We start from the raw sequence: 16,952 nt of genomic DNA on the forward strand, positions 1-16,952 counted from the left end.
GAAACACTGGGCTCCACCTCTCCCTCTTCCCTCCCTACTTCACATCCTTGCTCAGGTTCCACTTGTACCCTTTGACTGGAGTCAGAAGTCTGAGGGAAAAGAGAGCACCACAGGTGAGTATATTGAGGCTAAAGGGTGAGCTGGGGCATTTAAAGTAACATAATTGTCCTGAAGACAAAGTTATATTAGATGAAACAGTAGAGATGACAGAAATATGGGAAGAAAGATCCCAGGAGGAAAAGAAAAAAGAAAAAAAAAGAACAGAAACTTGATTTGAGGAGGAGTAGTTACAGATTCTCCCACCTCTGGAAAATCATGGTTCATTCTACATTTAACAAATGTGGATTAGCCCCTGCTTTGTGCCAGGAAGTGCTACTGAATGCTCGTGAGAACAGAACCAACATGGCACCGTCCCTCACAGGTAGACAGATATGAAATAGTTGATTATACCAAATTTGTAAATAAATTCCAAATGATAAAAATAACTTAATGAATTCCCTGATAAGCACCTTAAGGTGAAAAAAAAAACCTTTTTTTTTTCTATTCCAGATTTCTTAATGAATAGATATTCATTTTTTAAGCAACTTAACAAGTATTAGGTTATAAAAGATACAACACACTTTTTTAATGATTATATATATACATGCTTACTAAGGTATCATCACAAATATCAATTTATAGTGTACAGGAATGTTAAAGTCAAAACTTCTTCCCAGACTAAAATGACATTGGGGGCTACACTTTAAAATATACCTCCGTTATCAGTAAGTTTTGTTGTCATTTGCTGCTTTATTATAAAAATGACAAAAGTTAAATAAGGACAACCTTCCACAAAGTATAAATGTATAAATGAGAAAGAAACTGGTGTTTGATCTCTTTGCAATAACACTGGAAATTAACAAGAAACCAAAAACTAAGTAAAGAAGTTTTATAACCTGAAAGTTTTACAATAATGAAACAGAAAACACTGTTAACTTTTTAGTCAAAGGGGAATTTAAACCAAAATTTCAGAATTTCCACAAAATAACAATAATAACAATGTACCACTGGAAAAGCTATGTGTTACATATAAAATGATGCTCAGAGGAAATGCATTAAAGTCCAATATTTCCTTTAGTTAAAAACATTAATTATTTACTAATTATCCAATCCAAGAAGCTATAAATAAAAACAATGTAAAACTAAGGAATAAAAAGAAAATTAATACAGATAAAATCAGAAGTGGGTTTATTAGGGGAAAATCATAAACTAATTAAGATTATGGTCCATGTTACAAACAATTAAAAAACTAGATCATTTGCTGAACTAATTAAGAAAAAAAGAAGAAACATGACTATATAAATAAAAGGGTGATAAAACTAAGAATTAAAAAAATAAAACATGAAACCACTTTTTTAGAATACATTTAAATAAATTTGAAGCTTTGAGTGAAATGGATAATTTTCTGGAAAATACATAACTTAATTTACATACATAGTTAAATTTTACACCAGAAGAGAGACAAATTCAGAATAGAACACTTAATATGGGCGGGGGGGGAACAGAAAGTTGTTAAAGAAAAAAAAAATACTGATTCCCACTATGAGAGAGAAAAGGAAGGAAGGAAAGAAGGAAGGAAGGGAGGGGAAGAGAAAGAAAAAGAGAACATAAACTCCTACGTTCATGCAAGCATTCTATCAAACATTTAAACAACAGATAGTTCCAATAATAAATAAACTCTTCCCAAATATAGAAAAAAAAGTAAAAAAAATACAGAAACCCAAATGATTTTCAGGAGGCAGAATGTAACATTGATTTTAAGCTAAAAGATCACACCAAATAAGAAAACTATAGAAAAATGTCATTTATAAATATCAAGATTAAAAATTCCAAATTAAATTTTTGTACACAGTATCTAGAAACACATAAAAGAGTAAAAATATATCCCATTAAGTACAGGTGGGGTGTAATCCAGTAATAAAGTATATTTCAATATTAATAAATCTGGTTGTGTTTATTCATGTCAATAAATCTAAAGCAAAAACAAACAAAAAATCTTCTCACCAACTTCATAAAGGGTGGAAAGTAATTGGAAAATTTCAATAAATACCCAAGATTAAAAATTAGAGAAATATTTCACTCAAACCTAAAGTAAACACCATGCTTCATGAGGAAATACTTAGAATTCATCCACTTAAGACAGGAATGATTAAAAAATGTCCAATATTACTAATTTTATTTAATATTTACCATTATTTCTGAGAGATCAGTTATAAAATTAGATAAAAGATATGAATTCAATGGTAAAAAACAGTGGAAAGAGAAAAATTAAAATCACCAGTATTTGTCAATGATATCATTGCAGATGTTGAAAACACAAAAGAATAAGCTGAAAAACAATTGCAAGCACCAATAAAATTGAATGAAAATCAGATGTTCATTAATAACCACACGGCCTTAATGATCACATCAACTATCTCTACAAACACTAACTAATGTAAGATTCACAGTAGAAGAGAAAGTTGGGAACTATGGGAATGCCACATATACCTCCCTAAAGAGGGGGACAGTACTTTGCCATATGAGAAGAGGGCTTTATATGCTCTTTGAAATAAAATGGAGCTTCTTTGGAATCTGGTATCTATATACTTTTTTATTTAAATGCTGTTTCTACTCACTCATGTAGAAGAATATGAAGTCTGACTCATCCCTAAGTTCTATGGTCTTAGCTTTGAACTTCACCACTTGCCTTTAACAGACTGGCCATACCAATAGCTTTTGGTAAAAGTTCCTTATTGTTGGCATTTTTTTGATATTTGGTCCTTCATATTTGGTAATTTTTAGTTCCTGTAATATAATATTTAATGTATTTATAAAAATTATTCTACATTGGAATAAAATGTAGTAGAGGATGAGAATTATTCTTCTGTACTATTGCCATAAAATATCTACTGAATACCCCTCTGGGCTGGGAACTGTGGTGAAAATGAAATACTATAATAAGATATCCCCCATGTGCTTCTTTAGTTAGGAGAAAAAAGTTATATTCTCACATGTACACCTTGATACAAGAAAATAAGCACCCAGTGAGTGGAATAGATGAGAGTTTCCTGACTAATCATCAGAAACATTGGGGGAGTTTAAATTTCAAAAGCCTGGGTCCAACCCCCCAAAGACTTTGATCAGTAGAATTGTGCTGAATCTTAAGCACTGGGGTGTGCATATGATTTTAATATAATTTTTGAATACATCACTTATACATACAACATAAAATTTAAAAATTATAAAAGGATAATCAGATGAAAGGTTTTCTCACAGCCTTTTTCCTTTGCTCTTCTCAGAAGCAACCATTCTTACAAGTTTCTTAATCCTTCTGGTCTCTCTCTCTCACTACCTCTCTCTCTTTTAAAAAGTAAACATTACATACACATTGTTCTTTATTTTGTTTTTTTCACTTAATAGAACTTGAGATTGCTTTATATCCTCAGGGGAAAAAACCATCTAGACAAACTGTGTCAATATTGAGACCATTCCTTTTATGTCCAAGTATTGAGAAACAAATCACCATGCTAGAATGATTGCTCTTAAAATACCAGAAATATCAAAGTATGTCCGTTTTCAAATTTTGACTGCAAACTACTTGTATAACTTAGAAGAAGAGTCTTCAGCAGCAACAACAAAATGTTATTGCCAATATGGATATGACCATTCTGTCTTGGCTATGAGACTGGATATGAATATGACAGGAAGTAGTGAGTGGCCCCCCCCAAAAAAATGTGAAGTTATTGTCTACCTGTTTATTTCTTATAATTCCCATAGGGACCCTTTTGTTAATTGTAGCACTATTGTTTGCAGCCAAAACAGAAAGGATATAAAAATATATTTACATCAAGAGAAGAAAACCTGTAATATTTGAAATAGAATATAAAATGAAGCAAAGCAATATTTAACTTGAAAATATTGGAAGATCATGGGCTCTTCTACATTGAAGACAGTGGTCAATGAAAACTGAATTTCATTCCTTTCTGGTTGGCACAATCTAATTTTCCTAGTCTTTTAAGTTTTGAAATTAAATTCCATTTCATCTGAGAGGCAATTGTTATTACCTTAGACTTTAGACCCAATTCTTACAGTATAATGAAGAATTAGGAATCACATTAAGGGAATTGGCAGGAAATTCCATCCTGATTTATATAAACTTACCATCAGCATCCCAACTGACAGGGAAAATGGTGCAAATGTAATGCTTTTAATGAGGGAGGCATGTATATGACATGCAGAATAATTCATTTTTCTGCCAGAGCTTTAATTTTCTTTTCTATAAATTAGGAAAGCTGGACTAGATCAGAAAACTTTGGCTCATGCCCCAAATCCAGCCTGCCACCTGCATTTGTATATTTGTAAATAAAGTTTTATTGCAACACATCCACATCCATTTGTTAGCATATTGTTTATGGCTGCTTTTGTTCCACAATGTCAAAGTTGAATAGTTGCCATGAGACCATATGGGTGCAAAGCCAAGAACATTTGCAGAAGTTTACAAACCCTTGGACTTGATAATAATGACTAATAAAACTTCACATTGTTGGAGCACCTACTCTATGTGAACAACTTTATATGTTTTACTTCATATTAATAAACATTGTAAAAATGTTTAAAATGGGTACTGAACTTTGAGTTGTCCCTAACCTCACCTTGGGGAACTGATCCAAACTCAGGTTTGATTACTTTAAAGTCCTCTTTCTTAAATAATAAAGGTCCAAACTAGTTCTAAAAAAGGACTAGATATATTTGTGGAATGTGTATAGCACATAGGACAAGATATGAAGGGCTCGAGAAGTAAAATGCAGATTTATTAACTAGGCTATTTGAGGACAGGCATGATGTCTTCCTTTTTGTTTCCCTGTAACTATCATAGAACTGTTATATAGTTAGCACGTACTAAAAATTGTATGAATGCATCAACTCTGCAGCTTAAAGGAACTTAATATTGTATAAGATGGGAAAAGGCCACATATGACCATGGTAGAAGTCAGATATATTGTGGAATACTCCTCTAAATGATCTAAGAAAAGTAAAATGTGCTATTCCAGAGAGGAACAAAGTTGAAACTATCCATAATGCCTTTGAGTGAGGGAATAGGTTGGAGTGGAATGCAGCTTGGACCTAGCTGCAGAAGATGTCTTCCAAAGTACAGCTTGAAACTCCAGTTTCTTCTCCAACACATGCAATACTTACTGTTATAACTGTGGAAAGAGCTGGCAAAACAGGTTGTAACTCTTTCTGCACGCTTTCCCCTGTGAGGAGATCTCCTAGACAAGGGGTTCACTTTCTAACTGGAAAATATCATGATTTATTCCTCTGGTCACACTCATTCAAAGCACTTGCTTGAATAATTCTTAACTTCCTGTAGTAAATTTCTAGGCAAACTCAGAAAAGTTAGGTCCTAGCCAGAAAGGGTATTGAGTGATATTGTAGAGGTATCATGTATTAGAGTGAGAGATCCCCAAAACAACTCAAAGAGTCCTGGGATTGCCAGGATTGGTTCACTATTTCCTTTCATACATTCTCTAGTTTTATACAACTATCATTTTTAAACTACTCGTGAATGGAAGATGTTTGCCTGTCCCCATGTACAACAGTCGCCCTTCGGTGACTCAAAAACTGCTCACCCTTTAATCTTGACCCAACACTGCTCAACTCTTTTATACTCAGGAGCATATGTTGTGACCATGCTGTTATGGAAGGCAGAGGTCACTTACTCTCTTCTGTCCAATCTCCAGAATTTTCCTTTATATCAACTAACCCACATAAGAACAAAGGCCAGTGGTGATGGAACTGCTGTGAATCGTGGAAGGAGGAATTACTGTTGAGGGCCCCATCACCCAGTGATATCCTGGGATCATAAAGCCTACTGCCTTAAGGATAGGATGGGCAATGCTTTTCAACTATTATACACGTGGAGTGAAGATAGAAGCAAAGTAAATAAACAAATAGAAAGCAAAAAAAAAAAAAAAAAAACCAGGGCCATGTAAATGACTGACTTCGGAAGCCAGAATACCAAGTGACAAACCATGACTTCCCACAGGGTCATACACTTAAATGGGGATATGGAAGGTTTTCATTCCTAATATCCTGAGACAATGGAGGTCTTGGATTTCATGAACTAAAGCACAGTCAGTTACAGTACATATGCTTAGATTAAAAATACATCTCTTATTCAAAAAAGTTCTAAATTAGCTTTAAATCTTATCATGTACCTGGAACATCTTCAAAACTGACTTCTTTTCTGATTGTCCCCTTAAACCTACATACCATCACAATATTTTCAGGGTCCTTAAAATAAAATGGCATTATCCATCCCCTACATTAAATTTTGTGAACTAAAACCACCTACATTTACACAGCTTTAACTGTTAGGATGGAAAACTGATGGGATGAAGCCCCTTGTGTCCACATGATTTTCCTCTTTGTTCCAGGAGATTCTTAGCCAGGAAGATAAGACTGTAAACCGATAAATAACTTTACTATTGCCAAGCATTTCCTAAAAGCCAAAGCATTTGAGTGAATAGTTTGCTCATTTAGGTAAACAGCCTTTGCTCTGGGAACAATGGGTTGTTCACATGGCCAAACAGCTCACTTATCAAACATCCGCTTATTTATCAAAATTCCCTTCAAGACACTTGCTTTGCTGTGCCCACCAAACCAAAAATACTACATCAAGAACTGTACCCAAACCCAATCGGATATGTGCATTGAAAGACCTGCCTTAAAGTACTTGATCCCAGAGCCCAAACTCCTGCCAATGTCTACCCCTGACCTCTCCTTTCTGAGAAGCTACTAAGACAAAGGCATTCTCTACCTCACTGCATACGTTCAATGAACTTAGCTTTGTTTGAAGAACAGGTTATCCTGATGGTCTTTTGAGAAGTTGATATTCAATCTTCCTCATCTATATCAAACTGTCAGCTGCAATCTCTCCTGATCTTTAAATGGATATACCCCAGTAATCATGGGGAGAATATAGGACAAACTCCTGAGGAAATATGCATGGAAAACTCATACCACCCTCAAAGCATTTTAAGATAGTCAAAAACAAATAATGCCACAGTTTTATCTATAATCTAAGAGGTTTTTTGATACATATATTGTTATATACATATTCATATATTGTTTTATTATATATATTCATGTGTATATATATTATACATATACTATTATAATACTATATATACTACAGTATATATAATATAATACTATATATACTATTATAGATATACATATGAATCATTAAATACCTTTAAAAGACTATGGTGAGATTTTCTGATTCACATTTCAGATTTTTATTTTTTTATTTTTTTTAAAGATTATTTATTTATTTGGGAGAGAGAGAGAGGAGGGGGGAAGAGGACGAGAGGTGGGGGGGATCAGAGGGAGAGGGAGAGAGAATCCTCAAGCAGACTCCCCGCTGAGCACAGAGCCGCATGTGGGGCTCAATCCCATGACCCTGAGGTCGTGACCTGAGCTGAGGGCAGAGCTTAACCAACTAAGCCACCTAGGTGCCCCACTCTTTGGAGTTCTTTAATGCAGTTATCTACATTAGCTTAAGATTCTGTTTTGTTTTGTTTTGCTTGTTTGTTTTACAACATTTGTTTTTAGACAAAGTGCTTTGTGAGCCCCAAGTCCATATACTTTTTTCAATGTAGTCAACAAATATGTATCTCATTCACTTTATGCTATTTATAACAAAGCAGTCACCCAAAGGTTCGCCCTTAACTATAATAAGGCAAACTTTTGAAAATCTACCTAAACTGCCTTGTTAGTGTCTAGGAAAACTACAAAGGTAAAATAATGCTAATGGAAGAAAATGCAAAGTTGTTTTTGATTAAAGAACTTAAGATTTATCCGGTCATCTGAGCTAGAAGGTGATTCTTATAGTAAGTTTCCCCCTGAAATCCAGAGGTGAATACGATGACTTCTGAATTCTAAAAATCTTTGCTAGGGACTAAATATGGTTGATCAGAAAAATATAACAATCACAAAGAAACTTACACTGCAACTGTTTTCTCATAATCCTTTATTCTTTAGTACATATATATATTGAATACTTACTATTACTCTGGGACTAAAAAGCTGAACAAGAAAGGCATGGTCCTAAACATTCATGGAGCTTCTAGTACAGTCAGATAAATAGGTCAAATTAAAGACTACAAAAAAGAATTGCAAATTATAATGAGAAGAATGGAGAGAAAATGCTTATACAGAGAAGAAAGGGGCCAGATGAACTTTCAGGTGATAACAGATGATCAGGAAAGGTCTCTTCCAGGAAGTGTAAAGCATCTGGAGAAAAATTAATCCAGCCATAAAAACCATCCAGGCCATGCCACATGGAAATTGCTGAGACAGGTGAAGGAGCGAACTGACATGAGTGAGGTCTATTACTTAATTTGCTTGTTTTTCTGTCTTTGGAAGTGGAGGAGAGAAAACTAGAATGTACAAGCAGATTCCTAAAACACTGCAAGTGAAATCCCAAGATGACCTGTCCCTCAACAAGAAAACCAGGAATGCCAGTATTGCCAAGGGCCCTCTTAGCCTGCTTGTGCCTACAACATTAATAGATAAAATATAATTCATTTCCAGTGAGCAAAGAGACCCAGCCCATAGTCTGAGAGAAAATGCCCAGAGTTCCAGAGAGAATGTTTGGCCTTAAGGAATTGGATCTGGCTGACCAAGAGACATGGGACATACACTATTCCAATTTCACTGTACTCTCTCTGGCTGAAGTTTATTTTTGCCTTTGCCACTGATCTGGCTTATTATTTTCAAAGTGCTCCATGCAAGAGTACAACCTATTCCAAACAGACAAAGCCTGGGTTTATTCTACAAAATAATTCTACTTCTTCAAGAGATTCTGAAACATTCTCAACTAATATGAAAAGAGCTTTGATATCTGGCACACTGCATTATGATCTAAACAGTTCATATTTACAGTGTATAGACCTCTTCCTTTAGTAGAGAAAACATTTTTTTATTAGGCCTAATGTAGGAAAAAAATCACTTCTAAGGAATGTTTTTTTATCTTCTTCAGTTTTTTTCTATGAATATTCTCTGTTTGTTCTTTCATAATTAAATAGAAAACACAGCACAGATATTTTCTATGAAGGCTCTGGATTCTTTTCACCGAAGATACTCTGAACTTAATGTGTTTCAGAATGTTGAGATACATAAACTAGGATCTCTGTTGACTAGATCTTGTTCCCCTGGGATCAAAACTCAATGAAACTTTTACAAAACCTTTTTGGGAAGATGACATCTTGGTGTCCAATATCCAGCTATAACAGAAAGAAAGAACGCTAGATCCCCACCTCCACTCCCCATTTCCTTCCTCAAGGGTAAAACTTTGAAGAAGCATCATTAAATAGATACTGTTCTTTTAGGAATAATACTCTCAGCAAAGACTTGAAAAAACTCCTTGAGAATGAAAACCAAGTGTCTCAGAGAACACAAGAAGAGAGATTGCAAAATTTGTCTATGACGCTAAAGTCAGACTGTTCAATTGTTCAACCCTCTCCTGGCTGAAGATTATATAATATTATATATAATCATTTATACACAATTATATATATGAATATATATATTATATCTATCATATATGATTATATATTATATATGATTATTGTGTTGTATGATTATATGTATATGATATGCATATAGATTATATATGATTACATATTGCATATATAAGATTATATAGAGAATATAAAATATATGGAGAGAGAGAGAGAGACAGTTATGTGCTAAATTGTTTCCCCTTGAAATTCATACCTTGAAGCCCTAACCCCAAGTACCTTAGAATGTAAGTATGTTTGGACATAAGGTTTTTAAAGAGGTGATTAAAGTTAAATAAGGTCATTGGGGTGCACCCTAATCCAAAATGGCTGATAGCCTCGTAAGAGGAGATTAGGACATAAACACAGAGGAAAGACAATATGAAGATCCCGGGAGAAAAGAGCCATCTGCAAGCCAAGGAGAGAAAAAGAAAAGAAACCAACCCAGCCAACAGTTTGATCTCAAATTCTAGCCTCCAGAATTGTGAAAAAATAAATAAATTTCTATTGTTTAAGCACCAGTCTGTGGTAGTTGGTATGGCAATCTTAGCAGACTTTCATAGATATATAGACACTGTGGAGATATATATAAATCCATGTGGAGAGATAGATAGAGATAGAGATATAAAGATATAGGTATCTCCAATACAAATACAACCTACACAATATCTACACATACTATGTTTTTTAATGGTGGTGGTGTTTGTGCAAAACTTATGGGAGATATTAATTATGTTTACAGCAGCCTCTGTTACTTACAAGATATCTGGCAGATACTATTGAAATTTTAGATCTTTTATAGTTTTTCTAGATACTGTTTGAAAACTGAATAATTCTTTTTAATTCTTTTTTATTTTTAGCTCATTTCTCTATATCCTATCTTATAATATTCAGATAAAGGAAACCAGCTAACACTTTTAGCATTCTTCCTGGGAATATTCTTAGCAAACCCATCAGGTCAGTAAGAATATTATCTATTTTTTTTACATTCCTACAGGTGACTATATTGAAAATTTTTAAGTTGCTATATAAATAAGGGTCTCCTTTCCTCCAGGTTCCAATAACATTTTGCTCAGTCTTCATTGCACGCTCACCAACAGCTTTCTGGAGGCCTGTCAGGCTTCCACTAACAAACTCCTCAAGACCTTCCAGCTTCCACTACCATGAATCTCAAAGCCATATGTCTTAGGTTTTTGTTACAGCAGCATCACACTTCTGATACCAAATTTTGTCCCAGTTGCTATTTCTGCATTAAAAACCATCTCAAAATGTAGTAGAATAAAATAATAATTTCGTTATGCTCACAAATTCTGTGGGTCAGGAACTCAAACAGAGCACAGTGGGGATGACTTGTGTTTGGGGCCTCAGCTGGGAAATTTGAATGGCGACAGACAATTCAAACAGCTGGGAGTTCTAATAACTGGCGTTAAATGATTCATTTCCAAGATGCTTTAATCATTCATATCTGGCCCTTGAACTGGGATTATCTAAAGACTTAGCTGAGCTCAGACTGTCATGTCAACTAGAGCACCTGCTCACAACCTCTTCCTGTGGCTTGGGCTTCCCATGACATGGTGACTGGGATCCAAAATGGAACATCTAAGAGGGACCTTCCAGATAGAGAATGTTCCATAAGAACCAGGTGGAAGCTTCATGGTTTCTTATGATCTCACCTTATTAGTCACATAGTATTATTCTTACTGTAACTCATTGGTCAAAGCATTCATGAGCCCACTCAAATTCAAGAAAACAGAATATAGACTACCCACTCAATCTAGGAATGGCAAAAAAATTGGGGTCATGTTCTAAAACTGCCACATGGTTTCTTAAAATCTTTATTCCACAAGTCATTTTTCTTACTAATATTCGTATGATTAGATATTTCTAATATGGGGAAGGGGCGCCTGGGTGGCTCAGTTGGTTAAGCGGCTGCCTTCGGCTCAGGTCATGATCCTGGAGTCCCGGGATCGAGTCCCGCGTAGGGCTCCCCGCTCGGCGGGGAGCCTGCTTCTCCCTCTGACCCTCCTCCCTCTCATGCTCTCTGTCTCTCATTCTCTCTGTCTCAAATAAATAAATAAAATCTTTAAAAAAATAAATAAATAATAATATGGGGAATACATTTTTTTAAAAACCTGTTTATGAATAGTTTCAAAATGTATCCAGATAATCTGTAATGATCACTAGTTAGTTAAACCATAGATCAATGCTTGCTTTGTAGGTGAAAAAATAAAAGAAGCAAACTGAAGTGATTTATCCATGGTAGAATTCTGGGTTGTAAGAAAAGGAAATAGAATTCCTAATCTGCTCCTCCTCCAAGATGTCCAGAACTATGCTAAGAACTTTGACTAACCATACAACTAATTTCTAGTTCAATGGCTATTGTTTTAAAAAATCCTATAACTATTTTTTCCTTTTCGTAATAAATTATGCTAAGTGAAATAAGTCAAATAGAGAAAGATAATTATCATATGGTTACACTCATACGTGGAACATAAGGAATAGTGCAGAGGACCAGAGGGGAAGGGAGGGAAAACCGAATGGGAAGAAATCAGAGAGGGAGACAAACCATGACTCTGGACTCCGAGAAACAAACTGAGGGTTACAGAAAGGAGGGGGTGGGGGGATGGGGTGACCAGGTGATGGGTATTAAGGAGGGCATATGTTGGAATGAGCACTGGGTGTCATACACAACTAATGAATCACTGAACACTACAACAAAAACTTACGATGTACTATATGCTGGCTAACTGAACATAATAAAAAAATAAAAATAGTTATGATTTTGTAGCTTAAAAAAAATTAGTCATATGAAAAAATGTAAAAGCGTGGACTTTCAGAACAAATAGAACTGAGTTTGAAATTTATTTCAACCACTTACAAGTTACCCTTAAGCATGCTATGCTGTATTTTCCATCCTTAGTACTTACTTCATCTATAAAATGGGAATAATAACATATAAATTATAATAAATAATAATAAGTAAATAATAATAATACCTCTTCTAATAGTAGTGGCGTGGAAATTAGAAATAATACATGTAAAAGATTAAGTAAAAAGTAAATTCTTGGGGAATAATTATTTTTATTCTTAGACCAAAAAAAAAATGCTTGAGGTCAAATTGTTTTTCCTCTATAGTGCATGAAAATACCATCATTACCGAATTCTGTTTATTCATTCCTTCATCTTTTATTCTTTTGCTATCATGTAATACAGTGACTAAAGCATGGTTTTGGAATCAAACTGCCCAAGGATGACTCCTGGCTCTGGGCTGTAATATTCATAAACTGTGTGACAAGTTACTTAACACCACTGATTCAGATTCTTCATCAAAGTGTTATTACCTAAGAGTTAAATAAAACCATGTCTTTAAACAGTGCATTATAATTTTTAAATAGTTTATATCATTTATTGGCAAATGATAAAGACATCGTGGTACTCTTGTTGAATATAGACATGTCTGTTTTCTAAAAGGCCCCTGCCCTCAAAGAACCCAATCCCTGGGCATGCATAAAGCAAGCTGGATAATTTGATTAAGACTAAAATGGATTTAGCGGAGAAATGGACAGTACATTTGGGAATGGGGGTACTAAAAGGGCACCAACTAGGAGGTTAGGAAATCCGGATTTTGTCTTGGTTCTGCCACTTATAGACTCTCCAATCCTAAGTAACTCACTCTACTGTTCTGGGCCTCAGTTTCTTCTTTTGTAAAATGGGTATCATAACATCACCAGGTTTACCTCACCAAAAATTGTGAGGTTCAAATGAGATTGTGGATAAAAAGGTACCTTGAAACTGTAAGCTGCTGTAGAAATAGAAATTATGTTTTTAAAAAATTATAGTTTGTGCCCAAATAGAGGAAACAAAGCTCACAAAGCAAATGCATTGTTTCTGTGCAAAGATATTTACATTTTCTTCACAATAGGGTCTTGTTTATAGCAAGGGCATTTTCACACCAGAGGGAGGATACTAATTAACTGTCTGCAAAAATAAAAGGGTAGCCTTTCCATTTTATTATAGAAACTCTGCATTTAAATGTCCACAAGTAAATTTGTGTTAAATTCCTACCAGCATTGTGTTCTCTGATTTTCTGCTCACTGACGGTGGATTGTAGCTCTTCGATTAAGATAAATGTATAAATGCATATTGTTCAGAAATATCTTATGCTCATTGAAGGCATGGTGTGGTCTGACTTTCATTTTCTCTTGGATATAGCTATTAAACTTGGATTACCCCTGGTGTTACTGAGAGGGAAAGAGTTTTTTTCTTAAATATAAAAAGAGAGGCATATTAAGCTATAGAAAAACATAATAACATGTCCATGTAAAAGCATTTTCTAAATTCTTATTTTCCATTAATGTGCAATGAAATACACAATATTTCCTCATATAGAATTCACCCAGCATGTTATCTTTAAACATGCTGCAAGTGTCTCCATAGGCACTAAATTCTCCAATTTTGGACAAATATCATGATTCATAAATACATAGTAAAAAAAAAAATCATCCCAGCTAATATTTTGATAGATGATTATGTGCCAGGCACTGTGTTGTTTACATGCCTTAACTCATTGAATTCTCAAAACAAATCTAAAAGATATGTAATATTAGGATCCTACTTATACCAATCAAGAAATTAAGTTTAGAGTGTGTCTCTGTCAGAGTTCATCAGAGAAAACAAACAAAACTACTTCTTGTGTTTCTGGCAGAAATTTAAAAGAACATCCTGCTAGATCATTCATAGGTTAAAAAAGAAATCATAATGGACATTTTAAAAAGCTAACAGCAAACACTACATATTAAAATATGTGGAATGCATCAAATACAGTAGCTTGAAGGGATTTATAGTCTTAAATACTTACATTAGAAATTTTAAGTCTCAAAATTAATGAGCTAAGTATTCACACAAGACATTAGGTGGTCCACCCCAAACAACAGAATTAACCCAAATAAAATAGAAGGAAAGAGATAATAAAAACAAAAATAATAAATATGAATAATAAATACGATAATAAAATACAAAAAAATACAGAAATTTATATTTTTTAAAAGAAAAGTTATATTTTCAACAAAGAAAAAGTTGGTTCTTTTAATAAAAATTATAACAAAAGAAATTAACTCCTGTTAATTGCTTGAGAGAAGAAAAAAGTAGAAGTAATGTTATGAATGAAAAGGATATATAATCACAAATAATATAAAGAATAAAAAGATGAAATAATAGTATTGCCAAATGTGTTATTCCTAGAATAAAAAATGTAACTCATCAAGAAGAAATTAAGATCTTGACTAGCTGTAGAATAATGATACTGAAGTAGTGGTCAAAAATCTTTATTTAAACCTAATATCAGCCCTGTTGGTTTTAAAAGACAAGTTCTACCAAACTTTCAATGAATTTCTATACCTATATTCCTAGACAAAATTGTGTACCTATATCCCTAGGCAGAATTGGGTTTGAATGGAGGGATTACTCCCAATTCAAACTATAAGCCCAATATAATGCTGATAATAAAATCAGACTAATCATTATGGTCCTATTTCACTCAAAAATATAGAATCAAAATTCCTAAAAAAAAAAACAAAACAAAAAGAAAAGAAAAAGAAATCCAATAGTGCATTAAGAAGACAATACACTATTACCAAACTGGGTTTATTCCAGATATGCAGAAATAGTTTATATTATAAAATCCATTAGTGTAAGTTTCCACAGTAACAGACTAAAAGAGAATACTATATAATCATCTCAATAGATGAAGAAACTTGATAAAATGAAAAACTTATTAATGGTAATAAGCTCTTAGCAAATTAGGAATAGAAAAGAACATCTGAACTGAGAAAAAGTATCTATAAAAAAATTCATTATTTTAAAGCATTAGGTTTAAAATCAAGAACAAGGCAAGGAAGCACACTTATCATAACTTCTAATCAACAATGTATTGAATGTTCTTGCTACTACAATTAAGCAAGAAAAAGAAATTATAGTCACAAGAATTAGAAAGGGTAACATAAAACTGTCAGTATTTAGAGATATTATCATTCACCTATGAATCCAAGAAAAATGCACAGAAAAAAATGTAGAAATCAGCATTTAGCGTGGTAGATGGATATAAGCTTAACACAGAAGTAAAATACATTTCTATTCTTCAGCAGCATAAATTTAGAAAACATAATTAAAGAGAGGACTCCACTTATAACTGTATCAAATAAATATCAAGTAGATAAGAATAAATCCAAAAAATAATGCCCTGGGAAAACTATAAAACTTTATGAAGAGGTATTAAAAATTACCTAAATGAAAAGAGATATAAACCATGTTTACGGATAGAAAGACAGTATTATAAAAATGCCAATTCTCTAAAAATTGATTTGTAAGATCAATAAAATTTCAAACAACTTCCCTCGAATGTTTTTATGGAACTTTATAGAGACCTTTATAAATTTGTATGACAAATAAAGGGTCAAACATAGCCAAGACGCTTCTGAAGAAGAGTAAGGAGATAAAATCTTACCATATATCAAGATTGATCTTGAAACCATATCATGGATAGATAAAACAAGCATGATCTTTGGGATGACAGATGTATAATGTAAGATCAGTGAGGAAAGCAGAAATTGGTCAATAAATAAAGCAGGAAAAAGTTATTATTCATATGGGAAAAGAATGAAATTGGATCCCTACCTCACACAATAAGCAAAAACCTGTTCTATTTGAATTAGAACTTAGTATCAAAAATAAAATAAAAAATATAAGTTAGAACTGTTTAGTCTTTGGGATATGGAAAAATTTCTTATGTTTACTGTAAAATTTTTTAATTGATAAATTATGCTATATTAAAATTAATAATATTGTTTGAAAAAAGAAAAAACTGAAGGTCTTTTTTAAGAAAGTGAAAACACAGTTCATATACATACACAGTATATTTACATTATACAAATGGACCAAATGTCAATATCAAGAAGGTATAGTACAATAAAATTAGTATCAATAACAAAATTATAGAAAAATAGGAAAATAAATGTTAAAATAACTCACAGAAGAGGAAACATGTGACCAACAAACAGCTGAAGATCTGCTCATTATATCAGAGCTATGAAAATTAAGACCATAATGAGACACCTTTTACCTCGCTTCAATTCACAACAATTAAAATGTCTGAACATTATAAGTATTAGAGAGGATCCACAGGATCTCTAATATTTTGCTGGTAAGAACATAAATAAGCACAATCACTTTGGGAAAGTTAGACTTTATAGTCTAATATTGAATATCCAAAAATCTGAGTGTTCAGCAATTCAATTCCTATTGTATACACAAGAGCATTCCTTGCTGCGGTACAATAGAAGATATATTCCAGAATATTCATAGCAGTAC

The 16,952-nt window shown here is 33.3% G+C and overlaps 1 long non-coding RNA gene across 1 annotated transcript in view; it reads left to right on the forward strand.

Annotated features, from left to right (window-relative positions):
• The window catches only part of LOC145720222 (uncharacterized), a 530,441-nt gene that overhangs the window by 122,345 nt on the left and 391,144 nt on the right, over positions 1-16,952 (forward strand). The gene's annotated exons all lie outside the window — the stretch shown is intronic.

The sequence above is a fragment of the Leptonychotes weddellii genome, chromosome 2, assembly GCF_054177405.1.
Source record: "Leptonychotes weddellii isolate Sample4059 chromosome 2, ASM5417740v2, whole genome shotgun sequence".
NCBI classification, from domain to species: Eukaryota; Metazoa; Chordata; class Mammalia; order Carnivora; family Phocidae; genus Leptonychotes; species Leptonychotes weddellii.